Source organism: Myodes glareolus, chromosome 21 (assembly GCF_982192425.1).
Source record: "Myodes glareolus chromosome 21, mMyoGla1.1, whole genome shotgun sequence".
NCBI lineage: Eukaryota > Metazoa > Chordata > Mammalia > Rodentia > Cricetidae > Myodes > Myodes glareolus.
The window spans coordinates 43,826,336-43,850,398 of record NC_142046.1 but is presented as its reverse complement, the minus strand read 5'-3'; positions in this window follow the sequence as shown (position 1 = coordinate 43,850,398).

Genomic DNA, 24,063 nt, shown 5'->3' with positions numbered 1-24,063 from the left:
AAAAAAAAAAAACGATCAAACAGGTGAAGGAAGCAGTTCAAGACTTGAAGACTGAAATAGAGGTAATAAAGAAAACACAAACAGAGGGAATTCTGGATATGGAAAATTTGGGTAAATAAACAGGAACTACAGAGACAAGTACAGCCAACAGAATTCAAGAGATAGAAGAAAGAATCTCAGGTGCGAAGATACTATAGAGAATATAGACACATTGTGGGGGAAAAACATTGAATCCAACAAATTCTTAACACAAAAAATCCAGGAAATCTGGGACACCATGAAAAGACCAAACCTAAGAATAACAGGAGTAGAAGAGGGAGAAGAACTCCAACTCAACGGCCCAGAAAATATATTCAACAAAATTATAGAAGGAAACTTTCCCAACCTAAAGAAGGATGTCCCTATGAAGGTACAAGAAGCTTACAGAACACCAAATAGACTGGATCCAAAAAAAATCCCCTTGCCATATAATAATCAAAGCACAAAACATACAGAATAAAGAAAGAATATTGAGAGCTGCAAAGAAAAAAGGTCAAGTAACATGTAAAGGTAAACCTATCAGAATTACATCCTACTTCTCAGTGGAAACCATGAAAGCCAGAAGGTCCTGCATAGATGTGCTGCAGACACTATGAGACCATGGATGCAAGCACAGACTACTATACCCAGCAAAGCTTTCATTCACCATCGATGGAGAAAACAAGATATTCCATGACAAAAACAGAGTTAAACATCACATATCCACAAATCCAGCCTTACAGAAAGTACTAGAAGGAAAATCCCAGCCCAAGGAAGCTAACTGTACCCACAAAAACACAAGAATCAGATAACCCCTCTACCAGCACAATACAAAGAAGGGAAACACACAAACACTACTACCGATAAATAACCAGAATTAACAACCACTGGTCATTAATATTGCTTAATATCAATGGACTCAATTCACCTGTTAAAAGTCACAGGCAAAGAGGATGGATACAAAAGCAAGATCCAGCCTTCTGCTGTATACAAGAAACACACCTCAAACCTCAAAGACAGACACTACTTTAGAGTAAAGGGTTGGGAAAAGGTTTTTTAGTCAAATGGACCTAAGAAACAAGCAGGTGTAGCTATACTAGTATCTAACAAAATTGATTTCAAACTAAAATAAGTCAGAAGAGATGGAGAAGGACACTTTATATTCATAACAGGAACAATTCATCAAGATGTAGTCTCAATCCTGAAACATCTTTGCCCCGAATACAAGAGCAATTACATATGTAAAAGAAACATTACTAAAACTTAAATTGCACATCAAACCCCACACATTAATAGTAAGAGACTTCAACACTCCACTCTCATCAATGGACTGGTCAATCAGACAGAAAGTTAACAGAGAAATAAGAGAACTAAAAGATGTCACAAATCAAAAGGACTTAACAGACATCTATAGAAATTCCACTCAAAAACAAAAGAATATACCTTCTTCTCAGTACCTCATGGAACCTTCTCTAAAATTGATCACATACTTGGTAACAAAGCAAACCTCCACAGATACAAAAAAAAAATTGGAGTAACTCTCCATGTATTATAGAATCACCATGGATTAAAGTTAGAATTTAAAAGCAATACTACTCTCAGAATGCTTACAAACTTATGGAAATTGAACAGTGAACTTCTGATACACCCTTGGGAAAAAGAAAGAAGAAATTAAAGACTTCCTTGAATTCAATAAAAATGAAGGCACAACAACATATCCAAACCTAGAGACATCATGAAAGCAGTGCTAAGAGGAAAGTTCATAGCATTAAGTGCCCACATAAAGAAAACAGAGAAAGTTCACATTAGTGACTTAACAGCATATCTGAAATCTCTAGAACAAATAGAAGCAGACTCACCCAGGAGGAGCTGTAGTACGAGAGGGCCTGCTTTTCCTCCCAGCCGCCCAGCTAGCTTACACTCAAAATAATCACACAGAAACTGTATTTATTAAATTACTACCTGGCCCATTAGTTCTAACCTCTTAATGGCTAACTATTATATATTCATTTAACCATCTCCATTAATGTGTATCGCCACTTGACTGTGACTTACCGGCATGAGTGTAACCAGCGTCCGTCTCGGAGAGGAGAGTCATGGCATCAGCCACACTGCCTTCTTCCTTCCAGAATTTTGTTCTGTCTACCATGCCCACCTAAGGGCTGCCCTATCAAAAGACCATGGCAGTTTTCTTTATTCAACCAATGAAAGCAAAACATAGAAAGAAGATCCTCCTATACCATTTATATAATTAATGTTTAAGTTTTCCACAATAAACAATGAATTTTCCTGCAGTAATCTTTGAAGTTTCCAGTAAGAAGATGGCGCCCCGTAAGAACAACTCCACCTGGTTGATATGACATCATGATACTGATAGCACTACTACAAGGCCTGTTTTGGGTGCCAGCTGCACAAGTCAGTTCCAACTTGGTTAGCTGAAATGGTGCACATCTTTTACAACATTCTAGCCAGACCTCCACAGAATACTCAGAGACTATTTGCAATCTTACCAGACATTAATCTTGAAATTTAACCATCATTTTACTTTCACAGGATCCCCCAGAAAGAATGTCACCCCCATGACAGCTAGAAGTAATTCTAGAGGACAATGTCCCCTCTCCCAGTAAAATTTGTCCTCGGGTTTAGGGACATTATTTAGTGATTGATTATAATTAATATACGGTTGAGGGTTGGGGGAGGAATTTTATAAGTTCAGGGATCTTTTTGAAAAAAAAGAAAATTGGATGATGGGATAATGGATTGGTATTTGTGAGTTATTGTTTATAGATAATTACATTGGCATGGATTTTTGTGTATGGATACAAAATTAAATTATAATGAATATTGTATGCATGAATGCTGCTATCTCTGTTTAAAATATTTTTATGTATTGATATATATATATATTTATCATATTGCAGTGTACATTTCTACCTCTGATTAAGATACTTATATATTGTTTATATATAGATATATATTACCATATTGCAATGTATACTTGTACATTGTTTACATTTGGAGGTCATTGTCCTCATTTATTGCATAGTTGTTTATTCTCTCAGTCTTTAAGTTAGATAGGTATTAAGAATTGTAGATCAATAGTCATCTATGTTTGTCATATTTATAGTTGGACTAATCAGGTTCTTTAGATACATAGAGATTATATTCTGTATAAATAATCTTCAACCTCTTCAAAGAGCTGTAGAAAATGGTATTTAATTTAATCTTGGAGTTCTGTGGTAGTGAGATACAATCGCTCCTGGCAACACCAGGAAATTTCTATTCCCGAGAAATTGTTGAGCATCAAAGACACTCTACTTGGAGCACTCTACTGTGCATTAAGAAGCAGAAGACAGGAAATAATCAACTTGAGGGTTGAAATCAACAAAATAGAGACAAAGAAAACTACAATACAAAGAATAAATGAAACAAAGAGCTGATTCTTTGAGAAAAATCAATAAGATGGACAAACCCTTATCCAAACTAATCAAAAGGCAGAGAGGGAAAATTCAAATTAACAAAATCAGAAATGAAAAGGGGGGCATAACAACAGACACTGTGGAAATTCAGAGAATCATTAGGTCATACTACAAAAAATCTGTACTCCACAAAATTGGAAAATGTAAAAGAAATGGACAATTTTTTAGATAACATATACCAAAATTAAATCAAGACCAGGTGAGCAATTTAAATAGGCCTACAAACTGCAAGGAAAGCAAAGTGTAACAAGATGACATGGGGGAATATACCAGAACCTTTTTTTCAAAAGAAGTCTAAGAAAACACCAAAACCTCCTTGGAACAATAACAGGAAATAATATTCTTATTTCAACTCCAATTATTACGGGTCCCATTTCCTCCAGGAAAAACAGCTCACTATCTAAGATGGATACCACCTCAGATGGAAAAGGTAGTTAAAACAAATGAAACTAGGAAAAAAGCAGGCATCGCTGTTCTTATATTCAAAAAATAGACTCTAAATAAATTCTAATCAGAAAAGATTGCTTCATACACATTAGTAATTAAATAATCAATCAAAACAATGTTCATTGCTTGTAGGACTAAAAATTGCTATGGAACCAAGTGTGGAAGTTTCAAAAGAAAAACTTCAAAGTAGGTCTGTCGTATGATTCATTTATAACACTCTTGGCTATATACACTAAAGACTCCATATTCTACTCTAAAGATACCTGATCATCCATGTTCATTGCCAGTGCTCACAATAGCCAGGAAATGAAAACATCCTATATTTCATAAACAGATGAACAGATAATAAAATGTGGTATATTTACACAATGGAATATTATTCAGCTGTTAAGAAAAATGAAGTTGTAAAATTCACAGATAAATTGATAGAATTGAAAACATTCATTCTAAGACAGATAAACTAGGCCCAGAAAGACAAATGTCACATTCATTCTCTCATCTGGGAATGTTGGCTTTGAGTCCTCAGATGTATGTTTCTTTGGAAACACCCACATAGGTCAGTAAGGAGCATGCAGAAGGGCTTTCAAGGGAGAAGAGATATAAGGCACTGGTAGGAGGGGTAGAAAAGAATAATGGAACAGGAACATACATGCAGATAGATAGATAGATAGACAGATAGATAGATCTTTATGGATAGAGAGAGTTTAAATGAAGTCACCATATAATACGGCAATACATATCAGACAGACATCATTATATAACCTATCAATATACCTCAAGGTTCTAGAAAAAGAAAAGGCAAACCTAAACACATCAGATGATTATATGTAGGTACAGATATACTTATATGTACACACATATATCAGGACAGATTGATAAAATAGTAAAAAAAGAATGCATGCAATTCACTAAACATTTTTTAGCATGACAGGAAAGATTTTATTATCTCATGTTTTGTTGCTTTAGCTCTTAAATGAAGGAATTAACCATTTAGAGCAATAAAGACAGACACAATTCAAAATTAGATGAAAAAGAGTAGGTTATATAGAAGACTAACAAGATTGATCAGCTCCTGATCAAACCAAAAGAAAAAGAAAAATTTTTTAAATTAATAAATTTAGAGATGAAAATGGAGGTGTTACTACAGACTTCAATAAAATACAGAAGACATCAGTAGATAAATTATGAAAAGTTGAAGAATCTAGAAGAATTGGATACATTTCTAAGTGCATATGACCAACTAAAATTAAAGACAGAAGATACAAACAATTTAAAAGATCCATAACAGATCCCTGTTTCAGTGCTGAGGAGTTCTATCCAGAGAGTACTGAGGAGTCCTATCCAGAGAGTGCTGAGGAGCTCTATCCAGAGAGTGCTGAGGAGTTTCACCCAGAGAGGAGGAGATGGGCAGGTGCCAATGCAAGAATTCCTCCAACAACCTGAAAGGCAACATGACATCACCAGAATCCAGGGATCATGAAACTAGAAGAATTGAACACCCTACTCCAGAAGAAATAGAAGAAATCGACTCTAAGCGGATCTTTATGAAATAATAGAGGAACATAAACAGGAGGTGAAAATCTGCCATAAAGAAATGGAAGATAAGTATAACAAAAAGATTGAGGAAATGAGTAAAGAAATGGAAGAGAATTATACCAAAAAGTTTGAAGAAATGAGTAAATCCGTAAATGAAATTCTGGGAAACAAAGAAAAAACAATCAAACAAGTAATGGAAACAGTTCAAGATTTGAAAACTGAAATGGAGGCAATGAAGAAAACACAAACCAAGGGATGGCTAGCTATGGAAAATCTAGGTAAACGAACAGAGACTTCAGAAACAAGCATAACCAACAGAATACAAGAGATAGAAGAAAGAATCTCAGACTCTAAAGACACCATAGAGAAAATAAATTCTCTGACCAAAGAAAACAGCAAATCCAACAAATTCTCATCACAAAACATTCAGGAAATCTGGGACATAATTAAAAAACCAAATCTAAGAATAATAGGGGTAGAAGAAGGAGAAGAATTGTAGATCAAAGGTCCAGAAAATATATTCAACAAAATTATAGAAGAAAACTTCCCCAACCTAAAGAACGATATCCCTATGAAGGTTCAAGAAGCATATAGAACACCAAATAGACTGGATCAAAAAAAAAATCCCCTCGCCATATAATAATCAAAACACAAAACATTCAGATTAAAGAAAGAATATTAAGAACTGCAAAGGAAAAAGATCAAGAAACTTATAAAGGTAAACCTATCAGGCTTACACCAGACTTCTTTATGGAAACCATGAAAGCCAGAAGGTCCTGGATAGAGGTACTGCAGAAACTAAGAGACCATGGATGCAAGCCCAGACTACTATACCCAGCCAAGCTATCGTTCACTATCAACAGAGAAAACAAAATACTCCAGGATAAAAACAAATTTAAACAATACGTAGCTACAAATCCAGCCTTACAGAAAGTATTAGAAGGAAAATCACAACCCAAGGAATCCAACATTCCCAACACCGCCTACAATAACTCAGACATCTAGCGACCCTTCACAAGCACAAATCAAAGAAGGGAAACACATACACTCTACTACCCAAAAAAAAATTACTGGAGTCAACAACCACTGGTCATTAATATCACTTAATATCAATGGACTCAATTCACCTATAAAAAGGCACAGACTTAGAGATTGGATACGAAAACAGGATCCAACATTCTCCTATTTACAAGAAACACACCTCAACCACAAAGACAGACATCTACTCAGAGTTAAGGGCTGGGAAAAGGTTTTCCAAGCAAACTGACCTAAGAAACAAGCAGGTGTGGCCATTCTAATATCTAACAAAATTGACTTCAAACTAAAATCTATCAGAAGAGATAGAGATGGACATTTCATACTCATAACAGGAACAATTCATCAGGAGGAAGTCTCAATCCTGAATATCTATTTCCCTAATATAAAGGCACGACTTATGTAAAAGAAACACTTGTAGAACTCAAGGCAATCATCAAACCACACACACTAATAGTAAGAGACTTCAACACACCTCTCTCACCAATGGACAGGTCAATCAGACAGAAATCCAACAGAGAAATAAGAGAATTATTGGAGGTATTGAATCAAATGGACTTAACAGATATCTATAGAACATTCCACCCAAATAGGAAAGAATATACCTTCTTCTCTGCAGCTCATGGAACCTTCTCAAAAATTGACCACATACTCGGTAACAAAGCAAACTTCCACAGATACAAAAAATTATTAGTAACCACCTGTGTCATCTCAGATCACCATGGATTAAAGTTAGAATTCAACAACAAGGCTACCCCCAGGAAGCCAACAAACTCATGGAAGTTGAACTGTGAACTATTAAATCACCCCTGGGTCAAGGAAGAAATAAAGAAAGAAATTAAAGTCTTCCTTGAATTTAATGAAAATAAAGACACAACATACTCAAACCTATGGGATACTATGAAAGCAGTGCTAAGAGGAAAGTTCATAGCACTACGTGCCCAATTAAAGAAAACGGAGAAAGCACACATTGGAGACTTAACAGCACACTTGAAAGCTCTAGAAAAAAAAGAATCTGATTCACCCAGGAGGAGTAGAAGATTGGAAATTCTCTAACTGAGGGCTGAAATCAACAAAATAGAAACACAGAAAACAATCCAAAGAATCAATGAGCCAAAAAGCTGGTTCTTGGAGAAAATCAACGGGATTGACAAACCCCTATCCAAACTAATCAAACAGCAGAGAGAGAACATGCAAATTAAAAAGATCAGAAATGAAAAGGGGGACATAACCACAGACACAGAGGACATTCAGAGAATCATTAGATCTTACTACAAAAGCCTGTACGCCACAAAATTGGAAAATTTAAAAGAAATGGATATTTTTTTAGATAAGTACCATATACCAAAGTTGAACCAAGAACAGGTGAACAATCTAAATAGACCTGTCAGTTGTGAAGAATTAGAAGCTGTTATCAAAAAATTCCTTACCAAAAAAAGCCCAGGACCAGATGGTTTCAATGCAGAATTCTACCAGAACTTCCAGGAAGAGTTAATACCTACACTCCTTAATGTATTTCACAATATAGAAACAGAAGAGTCATTGCCAAACTCTTTCTATGAAGCTACAGTTACCCTAATACCAAAACCACACAAAGACACAACCAAGAAAGAGAATTACAGGCCAATCTCACTCATGAACATCGACGCAAAAATTCTCAACAAAATCCTGGCAAACCAAATCCAAGAACACATTAGAAAAATCATCCATTACGATCAGGTGGGCTTCATTCCAGAGATGCAGAGCTGGTTCAACATACGCAAATCTATCAATGTAATCCATCATATAAATAAACTAAAGAAAAAAATCATATGATCATATCATTGGATGCTGAAAAAGCATTTGACAAAATTCAACACCCCTTTATGATAAAGGCGTTGGAGAGATTGGGGATACAAGGATCATACCTAAATATAATAAAAGCAATATACAGCAAGCCGACAGCTAACATCAAATTGAATGGAGAGAAACTCAAAGCCATTCCACTAAAATCAGGAACACGACAAGGCTGTCCACTCTCTCCATACCTCTTCAATATAGTGCTTGAAGTTCTAGCAATAGCAATAAGATAACATAAGGGGATCAAGGGGATTCAAATTGAAAAGGATGAAGTTAAACTTTCGTTATTTGCAGATGATATGATAGTATACATAAGCGACCCCAAAACTCTACCAAAGAACTCCTACAGCTGAGTTGTAGGAGTTGTAACACCTTTAGTAATGTGGCAGGATACAAGATCAACTCCAAAAAATCGGTTGCCCTCCTATACACAAAGGATAAAGAAGCAGATAGGGAAATCAGAGAAACATCACCTTTCACGATAGCCACAAATAGCATAAAATATCTTGGGGTTACTCTAACCAAGGAACTGAAAGACCTATTTGACAAGAACTTTAAGTCTTTGAAGAAAGAAATTGAGGAGGACACCAGAATATGGAAAGACCTCCCCTGCTCTTGGATTGGGAGAATCAACATAGTAAAAATTAAAAATGGCAATTCTACCAAAAGCAATCTATAGATTCAATGCAATCCCCATCAAAATCCCATCAAACTTCTTCACAGACCTTGAGAGAACAATAATCAAGTTTATATGGCAAAACAAAAAACCCAGGATAGCCAAAACAATCTTATACAATAAAGGACCTTCTGGAGGCATTACCATCCCTGACTTCAAACTCTATTACAGAGCAACAGTAATGAAAAGAGCTTAGTATTGGCAAAAGAACAGAGAAGTCGACCTATGGAATCGAACTGAAGACCCGGATATTAACCCACAAACCTATGAACACCTAATATTCGACAAGGGAGCTAAAGGTATACAATGGAAGAAGGAAAGCATCTTTAACAAATGGTGCTGGCATAACTGGATGTCAACCTGTAGAAGAATGAAAGTAGATCCATATCTGTCACCATGCACAAAACTCAAGTCCAAATGGATTAAAGACCTCAACATTAATCTGACCACTTTGAACCAGATAGAAGAGAAAGTGGGAAGTAGTCTACAAGATATAGGCACAGGAGATCACTTCCTAAGGAGAACCACAGTAGCACAGACAATAAGAGAATCAATGAATAAATGGGTCCTCCTGAAACTTAGAAGCTTCTGTAAAGCAAAGGACACTGTCAGTAAGACAAAAAGACTACCTTCTGACTGGGAGAAGATCTTCACCAACCCCTCAACAAACAAAGGTCTGATCTCCAAAATATACAACGAACTCAAGAAGTTAGATACTAAAACTCTAATTAACCCAATTAAAAAATGGGGTACTGATCTGAACAGAGAATTCACAACAGATGAACTTTGGCCAAAAGACACTTAAAGTCATGCTCAACCTCCTTAGCAATCAGGGAAATGCAAATCAAAACCACTTTGAGATACCATCTTACACCTGTCAGAATAGCTAAACTCAAAAATACCAATGATAGCCTATGCTGGAGAGGATGTGGAGAGAGGGGAACTCTCATCCATTGTTGGTGGGAATGCAAACTTGTGCAGCCACTGTGGAAATCAGTGTGGCAGTTTCTCAGGAAACTGGGAGTCAACCTCCCTCAGGACCCAGCAATTCCACTCTTGGGAATATACCCAAGAGATGCCCTATCATACTACAAAAGCATTTGTTCAACTATGTTCATAGCTGCGCTATTTGTAACAGCCAGAACATGGAAACAACCTAGGTGCCCCTCAATAGAAGAATGGTTAAAAAAGGTGTGGAACATATACACATTAGAGTTTTACTCAGCGGTAAAAAACAATGACATCTTGAATTTTGCATGCAAATGGATGGAAATAGAAAACGCTTTACTGAGCGAGGTAACCCAGACCCAAAAAGAGGAATATGGTATGTAGTCACTCATAAGTGGATTCTAGCCATAGTTAAAGGTCTTTGAGCCTATAATTTGTGATCCTAGAGAAGCTAAATAAGAAGGTGAACCTGAAGAAAATCATATAGTTATCCTCCTGGATATAAGAAGTAGTCAAGAATGCAAGGCAAACTTGGATGCACGGGGGGGGGGGGGTGTAAGGGGAGATGGTTAGAGATAAGGGAGAGGGGGAGGATTGGGGATGGCGTGGGGGAATGAGATGGAGGGAGGAAGGATGGATATGGGAGCAAGGAAGTATATATCTCAACTAAGGGAGCCATTTTAGGGTTGGAAAGAGACTTGATTCTGGAGGAGTTCTCAGGCCCAAGGAGAGGTCCCCAGATTCTTACCTGGGCAGCAGGGGAGAGGGTGCCTGAACTGGCCTTGGCCCATAACCATACTGATGAATATTTTGCATATCACCGTAGAACCTTCATCTGGCAATGGATGGAGATAGAGACAGAGACACATATTGGAACACTGGACTTAACTCCATATATACAAATGAGAATCAGAAGGAGGGAAAACGTGAGCAAGATAGGCAGGACCAGAGGGAACCTTCATTCGACGATGGATGGCGATACAGACGGAGACCCACATTGGAGCACCAGACTGAGCCCCCCAAGGTCTAAATGAGGAGCAGAAGGAGGGAGAACATGAAAAAGGAAATCAGGACCGCGAGGGGGTGCGTTAACCCACTGATACAAGGGGACTGATCTAATGAGAGCTCACCAAGGCCAGCTGGACTGGGACTAAACGAGCACGTGATCCAACCAGATTCTCTGAATGTGGCCAGATTCTCTGAATGTTGCTGACACGGGGTCTTTCTGAAAAGTCATTGATAATGACACTGGGACTTGTTTCCTCTGCATATACTGGATTTTGGGGATCCAGTCTGTTTGGATGCTCACCTTCCTGGACCTGGAGGGAGTGGGGAGGAACTTGAACTTCCCACAGGGCAGGAAACCGACTGCTCTTTGGACTGAAGAGGGAGGAGGAGAGAAAGTGGGGGGGGGAGGAGAGGGAGTGGGGAAAATGGGAGGGTATGGGGAGGAGGGAAGGAAGTGGAAATTTTTATAAACAAACAAACAAACAAAAAGATCTATAACAAACATTCAAACTGAAGTAGCAATTTAGAGTCTTGACAAAAAGAAAAGCCCAAGACCAGATGGATTTATTGGTGAATTCCATCAAACTTTCTAAGATAATCTAGAATACACTTCTCAAACTGTAATTATAAATAGAAAAGTAGAAAATTACTCTACTAAACTCACTCTACCAAGCTAGTATAACCTTGCCATCAAAACTAGATAAAGATACACATATTTTTTAAAAAGAAAAGAAAGGAAGAAAGGAATGGTGGGAGGGAGGGAGGAAACTAAACACCAATCTCCCTGGCAAATATTGATACACAAATTCTTAACCAAAAGCAAACCAAAAAGATCACATTAAGAAGACCATGTATTGTAACCAAGCTGGTTTCATCCCATAGAGGTAAGGTTGATTCTACATACATAAATCGTAAATATAATATCAATATTGATATACTTAAAGACAGAAATCACATAACCATTTCAATATATGCAGAAAATGAATTTGGTAAAGTTCAATGTGCTTTCCTGATAAAAGCTCTGAATAATCCTGAAACAGATGGGACATACCTCTGTTGTCGGGGTTTCTGTCCTACCCAGTTACCGCAACCATTAAATCCCAAAGAAATCACACAGAGGTCTACATTAATTATAAACTGATTAGCCCATTAGCTCAGGCTTCTTATTATCTCTTATAACTTATATTAGCCCATTATTCTTGTCTATGTTAGCCACATGGCTTGGTACCATTTTCAGCAAGGCAGTCACATCTTGCTTGTTCTGTGGCTAGATCAGGACTGCAGACTAAGATTTTCTTCTTTCCAGAATTCTCCTGTTCTCATTGACCCGCCTCTTCTTCCTGCCTGGTTGTCCCACCTATATTTCCTGCCTGACTACTGGCCAATCAGTGTTTATTTGAAATATAATTGACAGAATACAGACCATTGTCCCACAGCATACCTCAACAAACAAACATACATATATGTATTTATGTACATATGTATGTATATATAAAATGTTCTTCCCAGAGAGACAAAGTCAACTATTTGCTTGAGGTTCTGATTCTTTATTACAATCAGTTCAAAGGAGGGAATTATTTTGGATATCAAGAAGCAGATAGGAATAGCGAGGGCTGCATTCCAGGCACTAAGAAAGGCTTGGTCAGCAAAAGACATAAAGACAACAACAAAATTATAAGTATAAGGACACTTGTCTTGAGTTTGCTTCTGAAATCTGGACAAGGAAATGCTCCTCAGAACAGCAACTGAATGTGTTTGAGATGGTATGCCTCAAGAGGATTCTAGGTGTCACACAAAGAGCTAGGCTGTGCAATGATGATTTTAAGAAACATCTCCATCTACAGAAGGAAGTAAACTTTACAGGATAAAGCAACGGGGCTTGAGATACTTCAGTCATCTTATGAGGATGAATGACGGCAGATACCCAAAGACAGCACTGCTTGGAGGAGTGCATGGGATAAAGTAAAGAGGAAGGTCCAAAAAACACTGGATAGACAGCAAAAAGGAAGACTGCGGAACCTTGGGTATGACAATAACACAAGCATCTAGGACTGCCCAGGATAGGAACAGCTGGAGAACCACCATAAACAGGCTGCCCATGCATGCTTAAGCATTGCCAGGGCATAAATAATAATGAAATGATGGTATATAAAATGTGTGTGATAAAAATATAGCTAATGTATATTAAATAAAAAAAACTAATAACATTTCCTCTAACACTGGACTAAGACAAGGGTACCCACTCTTTCCACTCATATTCAATATAGTGCTCAGTCTTAGCAAAAGCAATGAAATAAAACTATAAAATGGATTTATAAAACTAGAAAAGGAGAAGTTAAACTATCCCTTTTTGCAGATGACATGATTCTTTGTTTAAAAGACTCCATAAATTCCATAGAAAATTTTTAGATCTTTTTTATTTTAATTTAATTTTTTATTTTTATTTTTGAAGTTTTTTTAAACTTTCAGGACACAAAATCAACATGCAAAACTGAGTAAGTTCTGTACACAGTAATAGTGAATTTGCTAAGAATAAATTAAGAAAGTACCTCCATTCACAAGTATTTAAAAATAGAGGTATAAGAACATAAATAGAGGCATTGCATTATCTAACCTCAAACTCTACTACAGATTTATAGTGACAAGGATAGCGCAGTACTGGTATGAAAATAGAGATGTAGAGCAGGTGAACATCATAGGGCACCCATAGATAAGCCAGCACAGCTATAGACACCTGATTTTTATACAGTGTATCAAGAGCCATATACTGAGCAAAAGACAGTCTGTTCAATAAATGGTGCTGAAAATAGGATACATACTTGTAAAAAGTGAAATTATATACATATCTCTCAGCCTGCACAAAAAAAATCAATTCAAGCTGAATTAAAAACCTTAATTAAAACCTAAACTGAAGGAAAACATGGGGAAAGCACTTTAGGATATAGGTCATAAGTACAGTTAATAATCAGAACCCTACCAACACAGGAAATTGCTCCAAGAATTTACAAATGAAGTTACTACCTGAAATTGGAAAGCTTCTGAAAAGCAAATGAAATTTTCAAACGAATGAACAGACAACTTGTGGAATGGGGAGGGGGTCTTTACAAGTAAAAGCAATACTTCAAACAAGAAGTTAATATCTAGAACCTGTAAGGAACTTCAAAAACATAACACCAATAAATAGCTATGAATCTATAAATAAGTCATCAAACTGATACAAACACCCAATAAATAATTTTTAAGTATTCAAAATTACTGCCCATCCAAAAAATGTAAATTGAAGCTACTTTGAGATTTCATCTTACCCCGGTCAAAATCAAGAAAGCAAATCACAAATTTGAAAAAAAAAAAAAAGGAACCTCTTATGACTGTTGGTGAGAGAGTAAAATTATAGTCACTATGAAAATCAGTGTGGAGACTTCTCAATATACTAAAAAATAAACAGACATAAGACCCAGCTTTCCCATTCCTGGAAATAAACTCAAAAGACTCTATCTATACCCTACCATAGAGACACGCGCACAGCCATGTTTATTGCTGCTCTTTCGACAACAGTCAGGAAATGGAATCAGCCTACATGTCCATCTATAGATGAATGGATAATTAAAATGTGGCAGATAAACACAGTGAAATAAAAGGAAAAAAAACAATTGAGAAATTTTGAAGATAATGTTTAAACTTAGAAAATATTATATTCGGATTCAACTAGACAAATACCTCGTTTCTTTTCATATGCTGATCATGGTTTCTAAATATTAAATATTCTAAATATTCTAAATATTAAAGTTGTATATTTAGGTGTAGACAGAGGACAAAAAACAAGAACAAGGTCTATGAAACGGAAAATAAAAGGCTTTGAGTGAGTGTGGTAGGGAAGTTAATAAAACACTTGATGTGAGAATAAAAGGAGGAACACGGGGAGCAGAAATGTACATGGAAATGGGGGTAAGGGAGGACAGGGAGAGTGCGGGGAAAACTTGCTGTGTTGTGTTATATATTTTACAGTATGTGGGTTGCGTGTGTGCATGCATGTGTGCAAGTGTGCATGTAAGGACATGCATTTGTGTAAGTTAGAGAGCACAGTCTTGAGAGATGTCCTTCTCACCGTCCACCATGTAAATTCCAGGGACCAGGTTTGATGGCAAATGCCTTTCACTGCTGAGCTCTCTCCAGTCCCTGTGTTTTATTTTTCCATGTATTAAAAGTTCTGAGAACTAGAAAAACTTAAGAATAATTTTTCTCCATTATAACCAGAATCTAATAACCAATTTCTAATTTTATTTCAATACTATTGAAAACTACCAAATTCAGAAAAAAAAATGTATGAACACACATTATTCTTCCCTAAGGTTTGAATTCTAGAAGTCATATTTACTGTGTGCTTGACAACTATAGGCATACAAGCATTTATAAGGCCACATATTTCAAAGTAAATTCTAGCTGCAAATCTTTTCCTAAGAGTGTATTCTTCATCTTTACAAATAGAAAGAGTGTGGGAATGAAGAACAAGTGAAAGAAACTGACTGTCTTTGCTTGTTTCGCACAGTTTGCTGTTTGCCACTCTAACAATTTGCAGATAGAATAGGATAGCCAGATTCCAGTTCCCATAGGAACTCCTTGTCAAACTCACCTTCATATCTTCTTTATTTATGCTCAAAGTACTTTTGAGAAATCCCATTTATACTATCCAAAGTCATTTTACCTATCAAGAGACCCCTGAATCTTAAATTTTGGATTAATATTTCATCTGTGACCTAGGCTTTAGTGCCACTCAGTGTTCAAATCCTAGAACTGCAGCAAATCAAACTACAAAAACCTGTCATAATTTAGATGTGTGCTGCAGCCTCAGAATACTTTCTTAGAATGTGATGCTATTAATCCAAGTTTCTGATTCCGCTTTGCACTTTGTAATACACATAACAGAGATAAGAAGCCCACCATACACTAGGCACCTACTGGAGCTCCGCTTAGAAGAAATGAGTGCCAGAGATCTTTTTTTGTTCTTTCTCAGATTGAATCATCTAGAACTGTGCCATGCTTCCAAATATAAACTGACTGACTGAACCTAGAAGAGAGATTATTTTTTAAAAAGGAAAAAGATCCAACTGCTCAAGAGCAAGCTCCTAACTAAAGCATATAATGCTTGCAGAAAGTAAAATATAACAATGGAAGTTACTGAACAAATAATGAAATTAAACCATTGTGAACAATTAGGTTATGTAATCTGCATTTTCACAAAAAATATTCATGCCAGTGGAATGGCAGAATGATCATTTGTGTAGAAAAACCAGGATGGACACTGAAAACTGTTACAAAGGAATGAGCAAGTGTATTGTAAAGGGAGAAAATATATCAAAAGCAATCACAAATAGAAGATAAGTATAAATATGAAAAATTAAAGAAAGAAAAATATAATTTGGTCAGTAAATAAGACTATCGAGAATTCACATAGAAGTTATAAATAAAACATTATTCAAGATGACCTGAAAATAACATATTAACAACTGGTCATTTTAAAAACAAAATAATTACCCACTGTGTGGCATTTACTAGGAATTAAAGGGGATGAAAAGAATGACATTTTTCTTTTGCAAATATCTACTGATGCTTTTAAAAGTCTTATATAAAACAAGATGTTGTTTAAAGAAATTTTATACTTCCTTTAATGTCAAAATTTAGAAAATTAAGATCAAAATCTTATTACCCTATATAGAGAACATCATTCAAGTAGTTGATATAAACCTTTCAATCTATAAGAATGCAGAACTGCATAGTTTACAGGTTAAGAACATGACTCTGGAGTCAGAGTCAATGACTCAACCCAATGGGTGTTGAGCTTATGATTTATTACTAAATCTCAATTTCTTCATCTGCACAATAAACATGATTATGGTTCCTAGCTCTACAGAGAAAAAGAAAGATGGCTTGGCATACACCACATGCTCTTCTGTACTTTAAGAGTGGTGTTTAAGGATTTTCGCCTTTCATCACCATAGGAGCTGCACCATTCTTCCCAATTGCCAGTTGTCTTTCAGTCTTGTTTATATTGGACTTGATACACAGAAGCTTTATAATTTTTATAGTAAACATCACTTTTTTCTTCATGATATTTGCCTTTGGTATTATGCTTAGAAAGGCAACAGATTTAAAGAAGGAGTAAAGATAGTACAGCTTTGAGGAAAGTAAACTATATCTGGCATGCATAGTGTGACTAAGAGAAAACCCAGCAGTCCTCTTCCTGTGCTCCTCTGCTAACCCAGCAGTCCTCTCCTCTGATCCTCTGCTAATCCAGCAGTCCTCTCCTCTGATCCTCTTCTAACCCAGCAGTCCTCTTCCCATGCTCCCTGCTAACCCAGCAGTCCTCTCCTCTGATCCTCTGCTAACCCAGCAGTCCTCTCCTCTGATCCTCTGCTAATCCAGCAGTCCTCTCCTCTGATCCTCTGCTAACCCAGCAGTCCTCTCCTCTGATCCTCTGCTAACCCAGCAGTCCTCTCCTCTGATCCTCTGCTAACCCAGCAGTCCTCTTCCCATGCTCCCTGCTAACCCAGCAGTCCTCTTCCCGTGCTCCCTGCTAACCCAGCAGTCCTCTTCCCGTGCTCCCTGCTAACCCAGCAGTCCTCTTCCCGTGCTCCCTGCTAACCCAGCAGTCCTCTTCCCGTGCTCCCTGCTAACCCAACAGTCCTCTTCCCGTGCTCCCTGCTAACCCAACAGTCCTCTTCCCGTGTTCCCTGCTAACCCAACAGTCCTCTTCCCGTGCTCCTCTACTAAGAAGGCACCATTTCAAAATCACTTCAGAGGGAGAAAAAAAATGTCACCTGGAAACCTTCTAGTGATCACAGGCTATCCAGGTCTCTGGCCTGTCTGAACCTTGATCTTTGACTTAAACAAAAGCATAAATATTTACAACCATAGTCAATACATATCAAGTAAAAATTATTCCTTTTTTAACCAATTTTCCATGAAACTGTGAAATATTTATAATAAATTACTCTACAAATCCAGAAACTCACCAGAAGCAAGGATATCTGAGTGAATTAGGTTTGCAGGTACAAATCCCTTTACTCCAACCTCAACAAAACCACATGAAGACTTTCAAAGTTTAAAGAAGTCATGACTAAGCGATCACTTCTAATCATTTTAATCAACATGACATTGTCATCTAGCAGAGGACAGGATACACAAGCTTTAATAGCAAAAAATAACCTGTTTCCTTGTTTGTGTCTCATATAATATCATTCATTCATTATTATAGTTTGTGAGAGCCAGTATTTGAAGAATTAATACCTCTGAATTAAAACTATTAGCAGACAAAAGAGAATAAGTCTTAAAGAAAACTAAATGGAACCTGAGATAGTCTGATTATCAGGAAGTTTTCCAAGTAATCCCATCCCTACCTTCAACCATTACTTCTCTTATATAAAAGATAATAATAATAATAATAATAATAATAATAATAATAATAATAATAATTATGAAAAAGAGAATGCAATCTTTGCTGGTTGGTGGCAACCAGCACTTCAATTCCAACACTCAGAAGGAAGAGGCAAGCGGATCTCTGTGAGTTCAAAGCCAGTCAGAGCTACACAGAGAAACACTGTCTCAAAAAAAAAAACAATTAAATATGCAGAAAACCAGTTGCAACTTTCTAACTTCTTTTTAAATTTAGATTAATACTAACTCAGTATTAGTTAGATTAAGAGGTAATTGCTTTTGTTTTTCGGTGTGTGTGTGTGTGTGTGTGTGTGTGTGTGTGTGTGTGTGTGTTACTGAAGATTAAACCTAGGGTCTTTTATATACTAGGCAAACATTCTATCACTAAGCTACATCCCCATCCCATTAACTGTTTTAAATAGTTTTATTTTTATTGTTTCTTTGTGTGTGTGTGTGTGTGTGTGTGTGTGTGTGTGTGTGAGAGAGAGAGAGAGAGAGAGAGAGAGAGAGAGAGAGAGAGAGAGAGAGAACAAGTGCAGATGTTCAAAGAGTCCAGTTAAGGATATCAGATAGATGGAACTGAAGTACAGATAGTAAGTGCCCAAAATGGGTTCTGGGAACAAACTTGGGTTCTTTGCAAAACTAGCACACTCTCTTAGCTGCTAAATCATATCTGCATCCCTTAATTCAGCTTTAATACCAAGAATATTTTAATATCTAAGAAACATTTAGTGTGAGTAAAAATTCAGGGGCTATGGAAATAAATGGCTCAGTTAGTACAGTTTCTTTCTGGCAAGCATGAAGAATGGAATTCATAGGCTCATCACCCACATGCAAACTGTAAAATGTAGGTGTGTGCACCCATGATCCCACTGCTAGAGGTGGAGTGCAGAAAGCTGGATCTCTTTAACTTAGTGGTCGGCAGTTTTGACAATCAGCAGACTCCAGATCCAGTCTCATAAAGTAATGTGGAAATCAATGGGAAAGACACCCACCACTGACCTCAATCCTCCAAACATACACAAACACCCACACAGACATGAACGTGCACTGCACACAAAACAATTTTTAATTAAGTACATAAAGTAATAGCAAATGTCTTGTACAGGAAAAATTAAGTATATATGCTTAATAAACAGTAACCATTGCTGGTTAAAAAAAAGTGCAGCGCAGTGTTCATTTTCATAACTTTTATAATTCGTAAAGAAAATTAAAACAAAAAGCTACCACTAATCATACAGGGATCTTTTCCAAATAAAGCACTTTAGAAACAGCAGGAGTAACATATTATACATTTTTATTTTATTTTTGAGATTATAATATAATTGCAGTACTCTCCTCCCTCCCTCAAAACTCTCTCTTATCTCCCTCCCTACACTCTTCCAAATTCATGGCCTCTTTTTTTCACTAATTATTACATTCTTATATGTATATGCATACATACTCCTAAATATAACCTGTTCAGTCCATATGTTATTCATATGTATGTTTCCAAGGTTGATGGGAAACCAGACAACCAAATGGCATGCTCTTCCCTGGGAAATACAACCTCTCTCACTCCCAGCACTCCTCAGTTGTCTATGATTCTTTGTGTAGGGTTAAGACCTCACAGGTTTTTCCCAACCACTATGCCAAGTCATTGGTGTTAGGCCATGTTTCTGCAGTCATGTTGCTGATATCTTAGAGCATGTAGTTTCTGATATTACTAGGAAACAAAATCTCACAGCAAACTCCCTGATCCTCTGGCTCTTAAAATCTGCATGCCCCCTCCTCCAAAATGTTTCCTGAACCTTGTGTTCAAAGTGTTTTGTAGATGTATCCATTGGGACTGGACTCCACAACTCTGAATTTTGATTGGTTGTGGTTTTTTGTAGTGGTCTCCATCTGTTGCAAAGAGAAATTTCCTTGATGAAGTGTAGAATTATGGCTAAAATTTTCAACATTCCTATTATGTATACATTGGAGACAATAAAAATGTTTCTGATTTTCTCAAGGTCACAAACAAGTAAGCGGCAGCATATCAATCATAAATGTTTCTCTTAGTCTGCTGCTCCATCTACCAAAGTATATAATTTCTGCCATAAACATCTTTAAATATGTAGAAAGTCATAAGAATTGCTAATACTACTTTTCAGCACTGTCATATTTTGTCCACTGAGCCAACCATACCAGATGTCTTTAAATAAAAGATTTAGACAGCATAAAAATAAAGTGCTATTGAATTTGAACTTCTTAAAAATATAACAATACATTAAAAATATCATAAGGTATTATGGGAGAAGTGAATGTTTAAAACATGAATGAAATATACCCAGAAATACAGAAAGTGGGCATAGGTGCAGATAATGAGTTAGAAAATAATAAAAAAGTAATGGAACATTTGGCATAATAAAATACATTTATCTAACATAATGAGCTAGAATCATACAGTCCCATTTGTCAAGAAAAATGTGAACTGTTTTGTTTCCTAAAATTAATATGCCCTTGTCAGTGTATAATTCTATTAGAGTCTTAAAGAAAATTAATCACTGTTGATTAGTAGGCTAATGTGGTTAAGAGGGTAATAGAGTTGTTAGGTGACTACTGCACTGCCCCGGTGCTACCAAATGTAAGCACCCAATACTAACAACTAGTGAATATGGGATCTGTGAGAACAGATCTGGAACAAAAGCTTTTCCAGCATTCACTGTGTGTTTGTCCTAGCTACAGAGTTCTACCTAGTAACTCTAAATATTTAATTAAACATTACTCTCCCATTTCTTTCTTTCTTCATATTAATTTATTTACTTGAGAAAGGGAGCATGTGTACATACAAGTGTACATGTGTGCCTGCAGAGGTCAGAAGATAACATGAAGAAGTCAATTCTCTTCTACCACATAGGTCCCAGGGATTGAATTCTAGTGGTGAGGCTTGGTAGTAAATGCCTCCACCCACTGAATCATGTCAACAGCCCCTGCATTCCCCAGTCTTGCCACAGATGATCATATAATAAAAGATAAAAAAAAACAGATGAAGGCAAAGTAGTAATTTTACACCATCACAAAGAAGAGAAATTAAAGAATGAATATAGACAGATAAAGGAAAAAAACAAGTCATTTTGGAATTTTTCATTCATTTTCTCTTCTTTCCCTATATTATCGATATTTTAGTCTGCATATGAGTTAATGGTTTAATAGTTAAACTTCAAACATACATCATATATATATATATATATATATATATATAAAATGATACATACATATTATATATCCATATCACTATACTTTTCATATATGTCCAAACACTTTGTCTTTTGGGGTTCCTTCAAGTCATTTGAAGACTACTTTATTACTTGTAGAAAGTATAAAACCTCCTTAAAGCATGGCCTTAAGATTTGAAGGTATTTTGGCCTGATCTTTCACTGTTTACAATATGAACTTCTTGTTCATTTTTATGCCAATTCTTGCCATTTTCCATAAACTCAAAATAATTTTATGCCACTCTTTCTTCCAACAAACTATTCTTTTCACTTACATCATCTTCTCATGAATTAAAGACCTTCTACTTCTTCAAAACTTACCACAGATGCTGTAAATATTTGCTGACTTGAAGAGTATCCTCTACCAAGTGTTGAGATAATAGGAAAAGTAATCATGCTTGTCCTTGAGATGCTAACCCTAGTCACAGTGCCAGGTACAGTGGTACATATGTATGTTTGCTGAGAGCTAAACAAATAAGCAAATATTCAATCATTATACAAATTTATTTTTCTTTCTTTCCTTTAATATTTTAAATATTGACAGAACCTATTTCCTTGCTTTTCTTTCCCTTGTCCTCAAAACTACCTCATTCTCATTTTGTTTTATTGGCATATATTAGTTATACATAATCTGAGATTTTAAATGAAAGTTTCACAGATGCATGCAATGTATTTTGATTATATTCACCCTTATCACCTTATCAGTCCCCTCACACTTTTATCAATTCTTCCCAAAAAGTTCCAGTTCTACTTCCAATATTACAGGTTTGGATTTATTTTTGTTCAGCAAATTTCTACCTTTAATTAGGGTAACATACAGCAACATGGGTATGAGGTTACTTACACATCTATGAAAAACTTATCCATGGTTGTACATAGCATAAACTGGGAAAGGCCTCAGAAGACTCTCCCCTGGTGATCATTAATTGCCTATCTATCTTTGGAGGACTGGGTCACATGGGCCCTTCCTTACTCCCTTACTCCATGATAAATGTTGATGGGCCCAGTCATGCACAGGTGTTGTGCAGACAATCACAGCTAAGTGTTAAAGAAAGCAAGGGCCACGTCATATCAGAAAGGAACCACTTAACAATATTCTATCCCTTACTCCAGCTACCAAGTTCTTCTCATCCACCTGTTCCATGATACCTCCTGACTCTAAAAAGGAAGGGATGATACAGATTTCTCAATTAGGGCTTGGCGTTCAACAGTCTATGATTCTCAGGCCTTGAGCCAGAAAATTATTCCATTCTTGTCCCAAGAACTCCTAACTTCAATATTTTATCCTTTATATTAAAAGGATATTATATTAAAAGACAGTATTCAAGAAAAGGAGATATAAGTACATTCCTCTTCCCCATGCTAAGTACCACTAAAAACCCTGAATATTATACAAAGCAAATACAAGAAACTCCAAGATATAGCAAGAAGACAGACTAAGAAGCTTCAATACCCAAGGAGTAACAAGTAAAACCACCTAATCATAATGTATCTAAGAAGGAAAAAAGCAAACAGACTAAGAGTTTTAATTTCTTTTCTATTGTTGTGATACTATACCATAATCAAGGCAACTTATAGAAGAATGAGTTAATTTGGTGCTTCCTTAAAGTTTCAAAGAGTGAGTCCAAGACTATCATAGCAAAAAACATGGCAGCAGGTAGGCAAGGCACTGAAGCAGTAGCTGGGAGCATACATATTAACCAAATTGAAGACAAAGAAAGAGAGACTGGGAATGGAGTCAGCTTTTGAAACATCAAAGCCCAACCTTGTTACACACCTCCTTCAACAAGGACACACCTCCTAATCCTTCCCAAATAGTTCTACCAACTGAAGACCAAGATCAAAATATGAGGTGAGAAGATCCACCCCAAATCTAGGTCAACACTTCTGGTAACACCTTATATAAAAGAATATGTGAAAAGGAAACTTGTACTTTTTACCTACTGATGTTTTCTCTCACTGATAAGTTCATCTATCCTGCTGCTTGTATTTCAGGATTCCAATACAGACTCAAGACTACCTGAAATATTCAGTCTCATAGACTGAACAATTATCAAATTCATGATCTTTCCATCAGAAGACAGCCATTATTGGGCTATCCAGAACAGAGTCTGCAAGTCTCTAAACTAAATTCCCTTTTAGTTTATATAGGTTCATTATATCAGTACTGTTCCTCTACAGAATTCTTGCAAATATATAATGCCACCATCAAAATGCTGAAAATTAAAGGCAAAGAAAGGATCTTACAAGCAGCCAAGAAAACTTACACGAAGAGAAAAGGCAATTTGGAGGACAGCGAGGTTCTAATCAGAATTCCAAGAAGCCATAACAAAGTATCACAATAAACAATTATAATGAAATAATAAGATCAACTCAGGTTATAAAATTAGATTCAATAAAGAGATAG